Source organism: Pleurodeles waltl, chromosome 12 (genome assembly GCF_031143425.1).
Source record: "Pleurodeles waltl isolate 20211129_DDA chromosome 12, aPleWal1.hap1.20221129, whole genome shotgun sequence".
NCBI lineage: Eukaryota > Metazoa > Chordata > Amphibia > Caudata > Salamandridae > Pleurodeles > Pleurodeles waltl.
Genome location: NC_090451.1, coordinates 92,804,523 through 92,813,115, shown reverse-complemented (window position 1 = coordinate 92,813,115; position 8,593 = coordinate 92,804,523).

The window sequence follows — 8,593 nt, the reverse complement described above, 5'->3', positions numbered from 1 at the left end:
GAATAGCCCCAGTTTGGGAATTAGGAGGACATGTGTTGGAGCTTTTTTTGGCTTTGAGCTAAGGGGTGCTAAAGTATGCCCCCGGCATGTGTCTGTTTTATGCTCCTCGCTGTTCACCTGCTCTTGCTTGGAAGTAGGCCTGCTCTCACCTGTACAAGCAGTGAGACTGACCGGGGCATGATCTGTGCATTTCCAGCCATCGCTCGACATCTGGATCTTGTCTTCTAGTCTACTTTATACACTGCAAGTGTAATTGCTTCTGCCTATATGTTACTAGTATTAGTGGAATGACCATCTCCAGCATCCCTTTGACGCAGGTTCAGTGATCCTTTGTCCAGGTATTAATCAGCATAAAAAACTGTGGTCAGTGTTTTTTTAGTTTACATGCCTTGTTGTTTGCTTATGGCTAGTCCATATTTTCACAAAGAGCACAAGTTCCACTTGGACCCTGAAAGGTCTCCTGTTCTATGCTGAGGAATGGGAGCCTAATGACCTCAGTGTGCTTGGCCTGTACGAGAGAACCCCCTGCAACTTCTATGAGCCTGTGCTTGAATTCTATTTTAGCATGCAGGTGGAAAGTTGCCAGCAAAGTTGTCTCTCTGGGGTTTGTACCACTTTCTTTACTTGCAGTAATCCAACCGGTGCAGGCCTTCTCTGGAGCATCATGCTGGTTTGGGAAACATCTTGAGGTGAAACAGACCACGCTGTGTTTTTACGTGTAGAAGCCTCCACTCAAAATGCTGCCAACATCTTTCAGTCGTTGCAGATCTTGTGAGATTACCAAGAATTGACAGCTTTCCTCTGCTGCTGGCAAAGCACACTATAGGCCTAATGTACAAAAGACTTTTAATTCACAAAATCATTACAAACAGATTTGCACATGAATAGTCTGATTTCACAATGTACAAAGGAGTTCAAAATTGGAAAAATATCTGCAGTGCAGACTAGGGAATGTGTGCACTTCAACTACTTTTTCAAAAAGAACAAAGGCCATAGCCACTGCAAAACCACTAAGCAAATCACTATTGAAATGTGCAAAAGAATACAAAGGTCACAAAAGTGCTAACAAACATTTCACCAGACTAACCTAGGTACAAATAAATGATCTTTCCTATTTTGCACATGCACAGAGTCTTATCACAGCCCAGCATTTTGCATTTCACTGCAACCAAACCCCCCCTTTGGTGTGCGTGGTGTGTTCCAAGCCTTTGCAGCCCATTAGTGACTGTAAAATGCCACACACTTCCAACCTCTTTAAAATTAACATTTTGAATGCTTGCACTGAGGCTAGAATGGGACAGCCGACCTCATCCCATCCCTGTTTGAAGCACCCGCCCGGTTAATGTTAACGAGGTGAGTTGTGAATGCTGCCTTTTCGTTTTGAGTGAGATCAGCATCCTTCCCCCTGCAGAAGGGAACTGGAGAACAGTGCACTGTGACCTGCCTCTTCTGAGAATCAGTTGGGAACTTTCTAATTTGCCAATTCACGTAGATATTGGCCGTATAAACTGTAGTTTAGAAGAAGTCTTTATTATTCTACTGTTCTGTAATTTTTTTAAGACATAAAAAGTAATGACGGCCATGTCTTTTAGAGATTTGGCCAAACCTGATACAATGGCATTTTTGGAAGTAGGTGGTTAGAGTTGTGTATGTAGCTTGAGTTTGTTTGCACAGTGGTGATACTAAGGTACTTCAAGCACCTGCTAATGATTTGGACAAGAATATCCGTCAGGGTAACTGCACACACACTACATTCTGGTGTGTTATCTCCAAAATTCATATCTCAGTTGCTTTTATATTCTTTTGACTTTCTGAATTCTTTGAAAAGCAATATTGGTAAGGATGACGAGGCTGCACCGTTTACAGTTGATGCCTGAAACCTCCACTACCCTCAATGAAGTGATAGCGGCAGAACAACATCATGATGTAACAAGTGTGAACTTGGAGACCTTAAAGCAACAAATACATGCAGTATTAACCTATAATTTCCTGTGATATACATTGCAGTACTATATGCTTGTGAAGTGTACAACAATGGCTTTGGAAATGGCTACCACCTATGTTGATATCTTCATGCACATGATTTATTAAGATCGTATCCTCCACCATCCACAGGTGTCAGGATTCATAAAAGCGCTGTATATCACTTTCCACTCTAAGCACTCCTCTGTTTTCTCAGAGATGCTGGGGGAACACAGATAGCATGAGGAAGTCCATGAATATAAAAAAGGTAAGAGAAACAGAGAGAGAGAGAGAGAACTCGTGGTGCAGGCTTGTCCTCTCAGGCTTGAGAGTGTCTTGCAACAAGGCTTTTTCCCAGATTCTGTATTCTGGGTAGTTCCTTCAAGGAAACAGGGTACACTATGGGTAAAGTATGATGTATACAGGGATGTCAGAATAAGGTATAATAAATAAGGCTTTTGCGTTGGACTCACAAAGATAGACCACATTCTCCTAGAACCAAGGAGAAGCTAACATCACCAGTCTCACAGTAAACTGTTACGACCACAGGCAATGGGACTAAACCTGGTATACAGAGGAGCAAGTGCATGAAATCCTAATAGTAGGGGGCCGAGGTCCAAGCAAAATAACAAAAATGGCTAAGGTGAATATTAGCAAATACCATTGCCAGGCAGAGTCTCAGGGTCTGACTCAAGGTCAAGTTCACTTGCCATTACTTTTAATCCAGAGGTGAAGCAGCTGAACCCAAGCATGATGGTTTGGAGCACTCACTAAACACTAGACCGCTCCGAGCCCGTTTCTAAAGTGTTATGCTTCTGTTCTCCATAAGCACCATGTTGGTAACCTGAAAAGCCCTGTCCTGACATTTCCATACTCTCACTCACAGTGCATTTGATTTGTCAGACAGTAAGATGGTTGCAGGACTACCCTTTAAATGCTCATTTTAATCCTGACAATTATGCTTTGAATTTATTATACAGATAACATGGGTGATTTGTGAAAAATATCCTTATGCAAGTCTCTAAAAGTTGATTTTTTTAATAACTTTTGATCCGTTTGAGGTAGAATTTTTTGTGTTTAGATCTGCAGATTATGCATCTGATGATGGATTTCAGGGGAAAAGGCGTCAAATCCATAAATATAAGAAACATCACATGATTCCTGTGACCTGGTTATGTTGTACCTTAGCTATCAAGCCTGGATTCTCTGGCTTTTGCACTGACCAGCAACAATCTGAACAGAAAGGATGGACGAAGAAGCAAACTTATGGCTAAGGAGGTTGAGTAGGTGGGTCTCAATGGCTTGTTAAACTTAAGCAAGGATGAAAGTGGACAACATATTTGGAATGATATATATTTATGCTGGGACCATAAGGTTCTACATTAGTGAATTGACTTTAGATGTGAACAAACAGTAATTTTCTTTGAGGACACTTGCCAAGCATGTGCTGTGGCGAATAGTCTTTGTGAGCAGATTTTATTACTTCATAGTTGATTTCATTTGCCTGTTATAGCCTTGAAATAAGCGTGGAACTCCTTTCGTTAGGGTTCAAAGAATCATTTGCTCATATTATTTCTAGCCACCTACAATTTGTTTGTAAATATCCAGAGGTGTGCTGCGTATGTATACTCTATGTTTATTAGAAGGTACTGGGGTTTTGAGGGCCTCAGTGGCAGTGTATAGAAGGAACAAACTGTACCATCTAAGGTTTGTCTACCCAGAGGATGTTAAACATGGAAATATACCAAGAAAGCTTTAGGACAGTAATGCTCTTCCTACAACATTTTCCTGTTATCAGTTTGGTATCACAGGGGTGGTAATGGGTGTTGAGATGGTAAAGGATGACCACTTCGCACTTACTGTGCATCCTTTGAACTAACAAACGGGTTTTATAATGTTGATTTGAGTAGGGACATTAATAAGGTGATGAAAGCCTTGAAAAGCTTTTGACTGAAGATAATAGGTTGTTAGACAAACCTGATGGATTAATGCATGTTAAGATTCCAGGAAACTATGGCATGCTGGACACACAGATTAGGACTGTTAGCTAGCTGCCCAATCAAATATAGCTGTGGGCTCTGTAAGGTACTACCTTAGTACTGGCAACCATGGGACAATTTGTCAACTTAGACAAAGCAGTTCCAATGTTGGCATGGAATACATAGAGGTAATTCACCTGTTATCCTTATCCAAACTCCTAATGGCAAAAGTGTTCCACGATAAATATATCAAATAACTAATATCAATTGCGTGAATGTGTTTCACTAATGAATATTAAATGAACTTTTTGTTCAGCATTGACATCATGAGTGTGCTGGCATGTAAGGCATCCGAACTGACATTAGCCAGTATAGGTAGCCACCAGTAGGAACTGAATACATGTTTCCCAGTTACTCAGTTATTGATAGTACATCATCAATAAAATGGTGTGATTTATTGAGGTTTAGGATTAGTTCTCGGGTATTTCTAATTTGAGGTCTAATCAAGCCTTAGACAAAGTCAGTTTGAGACTGATCCATACTCACAGATGTAATATCCACAGAACTGACAGTCAATGAATAAACAAATATCCAAAAGTGAGCCGAGTTCCAGTTTGGATTGCATTCACATTTTGGGAAAGACAAAGTCAGAGGAAAACAATTCCGCTTTCAGTTTGAGATTTGCAGAGAGGGGTGGAGGGGTGATCTGAAGGAATATGTCAAATACAAAGGAAAAAAATATACCATCATGTACATCACAATGCGTAACAAAATCACAATGTTTTCTGAGAAACAATGGTCATTGTGTGAGTAATTCAAGTGACCTTTGTAACTATTCTAGTTCCAGTAATTCATGCCAAACACATGCCTACCTGCATCATACAATGAGGTGTGTGAAGTTGTAGGTTTCCATGAAGTAGTCTAATACATAGGCTACAAACCTAGGCACAATTAAAGTAATATCAACACTTAAAGACAGAGGCACACACAAACGTTTGCTGATAATAATGCTGTTAATATCTTAAAAATGCAGTTTACAATCTAAGAGGCACATAGATCATTAGCCTTTACCATCTCCTCAGCACACATCAAGCATTATTTTAGAAAAACTAATTTTAAGTGCTTGAAACGAATGTGGCATGATCCGTAAACCAAGTATTTCACAGTGGCACAGTCGATTCACTGTTACAAATATGATATCTCACCCAGTTCGTTCAGTATCAATTGTTTTATTAACCTGGAGGGCCAACACTTGTAACAGAAAATCTCTTTCTAATTATCTACCTGGATATTTTTAGCAAAGAGCTGTATTCCGCCTTCCTAGAATATCTTTAGATGTATTATATTATTATAAAATAACATTCATTACTGAGTATTTAACATTTACATTTTCTGATCTGACTCAATGCATTGATTGATCAACTTTCATTATTAACTCTCTCTGGAGCAGCAACACTACAACTTTTAATTGTAACACTTACTATTTTCAACATATTGGTCATGATCGCTCTTTAAGTACACAAAGGGAATTTGTTTCTTCAAGAAGACAAACATTATAGGCATTACCAAAACGTCGAACTGCAGGGGTGCACTGTGCATGTGCATCTCGACTAATAAATAATCTGTTGATTTCCCATTTGGTTCTCATACTTTCCTATTTGTACAGACATTACATTTGTTTATTGATGTCTAGCCAAATGTTGACATTTTCCCCCAAATGTTATTGGAGGAATTTCTAATAAGGTATTATTCTTCATGAAGGGACGGTTTCTTGGTCAAAATATTTCTTAATTGAACTGGAATATGTACAATTGTTTTTTTATTATTGGGGCTGCCGATATTTCTACTTCATAGAATTTTAACAGACCTCTGTCGTCCATATGTAAAATCAAACCCTTCCATCGCAGCCTTCAGGAAAGGACCAGGGCCAGATGTAGGAAGGGAAAATTTTGCGACTTGCAAATTGCGAGTCTGACCGACTCGCAAATTGCAACTCGCAAAATGGGATGCAGAAAGGTGTCTCAGACACCTTCTGCGACTCGCTATGGGGTCACAAAGATCCACCTCATTAATATTAATGAGGTGGGTCGCAGTTTGCGACCCCATAGCGAGTCCCTGCACTCACAGGGATGGTGGCCTGCTGTAGTCAGCAGACCTCCATGTCTGTGACTGCTTTTTCAATATAGCAGTTTTTTTTTTCTTTTTGCAGCCCGTTTTCCTTAAAGGAAAACGAGTTGCAAAAAGAAAAACTTCCGAAACCATTTGGTTTCGTTTTTTTGAGAGTTGGCAGTGGTCCATTAGACCACTGCCTGCTCTGAAAAAATATTTTTTTCGTCATTCACAAAGGGAAAGGGGTCCCATGGGGACCCCTTCTCTTTTGCGAATGAGTTGGTAACTGCGAGTTGGTTTGCGACCGCATTCGCGGTCACAAAGCAACTCAGCATGGCGATGCAGTAGCAAATAGGAAGGGAACACCCCTTCCTATTTGCGAGTCGCATCCTCAAATTGCGAGTCTGTACCGACTCGCAATTTGAGGATGAACATCGCGTTCGGTCTTTTGCATGCCGCAAACTGGGTTTTCCGCAGTTTGCGACATGCAAAAGGCTTCCTACATCTGGCCCCAGAAGATGATCCAAAGTCCTATAGACCTATAAACCTAATTGATATAGATTGTAAAATAGTTTTCAAGCTGGTATTGACAGCCCTGGATGGGTAGGTCAGTAATGAAAACATCCTTTCACTGATGCAAGGAAGCTTCACAGAAGGACTGTCCACAATAGATAAGATTGTCACCTTTTTTTGCTTGGTCCAGAAGTCTAGCAAAGTAACACAAATGCCCCTATATGTAACAGTTTTAGATTTATCAACAGCTTTCAACCTAGTTTCAAGAAACCATCTATGGGAAATATTGTGTATGATGGGCACAGAGCTCGGGCTTCTATCATTAATTCAAGTGGTGTACGCAGGAACTTCCTCCCAGGTGAGACTAAGCCAAGAAGGGCATATCAGTAAAACAACCATTTTTAATGCAACGGGTCTCGCATTTGTTCGAGTTCGAGCTATTAGCATTGTAAAGCAACAAAAAAAAACGCAGCGCGATCGCGCTATGTAAAATGCAGCGTGATCGCGCTGCATGTAAAATAAACAGATAAAGTAGTCCGGACTCCAGGCCGAAAACTTCGAGTCTCGTATGTTTTTGGTACTTTACCGTTGCTGTGTAGGTGGGCTAAACACCGGAAAAGGCATGACATACACATGCCTTTCACAAATGAAAGCAAGCGGATTTTAAAAGGCAAGCCTACAACCAATGTAAGTGACTGACGTAGCATGGGCGTGGTTTAAAGCCAAAGAGAGATTACAGAATGGACGGAGCACTTTGTGCTCGCCCATCAATACTATAACAACAGAGGGGACATGCAGGGCTGTTGCTTGGGCTACTTTTGTTTTCCCTCTACGTAAACGACTTGTACCAAGAAGTCAGGAAAGCAACAGATGATGTTCCTTCACTCAGTGGCTTCAAAGTCCCAGCCTCTCTTTACGCAGTGAAGACGATTTTAATAGCAAAAAAAAACAGAGGCCTACAAGCCCAGCTTTCAGCTAAGAATACCTACTGCACAATAAATAACCTGGTAATTAACACTGGCAGAACCAAAATAATGATCTTCGGGAATAAGTGTGAAAATAAGTTTTTCTCCCTTATAAATCGTGAGAAATTGGAGGAAGTGGCATCCTTCAAGTACCTAGGGGTAACAGGCAAATCAGAAGCTGTGGCAAATGCCAGCCGGAGGATGTCGCATAAGCACAGTTACAGGTATTCCAGTTCCATCAACTAAGTTTTCCAAGAAAAAGTTTAAAGTCAAATCACATAGGGAGCAATTTGTGGGGGTTTGACAAGGGCAGAGTGTGTGTAGGATGCTTCGAGGGGAGGTTCTGGAATTCACTGCCACTAACTTCCCGTAGATCAAACGTTGACTACTTAGTAATGCCTTTCCTTTTGCCAGCTCCATAAATGGCCTACGTAAATCCCCTGCTACAAACCTACTAGAAGCTCCACAACAGCAGCAGGTCAGATGGCAATAATACATTTCCACTCTGTGGCCTGCAAGCCCAGGAGGCTCCTGATTGGCAATGTGCGCAATAATGTACTCAACAACAGTGTCTGCCTTTGTATCGGTCCCAAATAAATTCAGCAATGTGGATCAGCTTAGTGAACCTTTTTTATAAGATGTATTTGAATGCTTTTCATGAAAGCAATAAAATTGTTTACAAAAGTCAAGGCATTTTGATAATGTGAATGTACCCCTAAGCAATAAAGTATACATTCAGTTTATTGGTGTGTCTCGAACAGTATCTTCATCACAAGTGTCTCCATCTCCACGTGACATAAACGTAGAACTTTAATGACACCTGTGGGGCACCCACTAGACACTAGGTTGTACAACATAAAATACATTTCTTCACAGCAGCAATGTATAAAATACTATTAAAACATACACCCACCAGGGGAAGCAAACAAAATATCCCATGCATGTCCCTGTCCTCGAAAGTCAATGTCTAAGTGGTTGCCTCTAGAAACTATTTCTGGTAGGCAATCCCCTCACCTGAGTTTCCCAAAAGGCAGCAGTCAGGGAGCATGTCCATGTCAAGTGCAG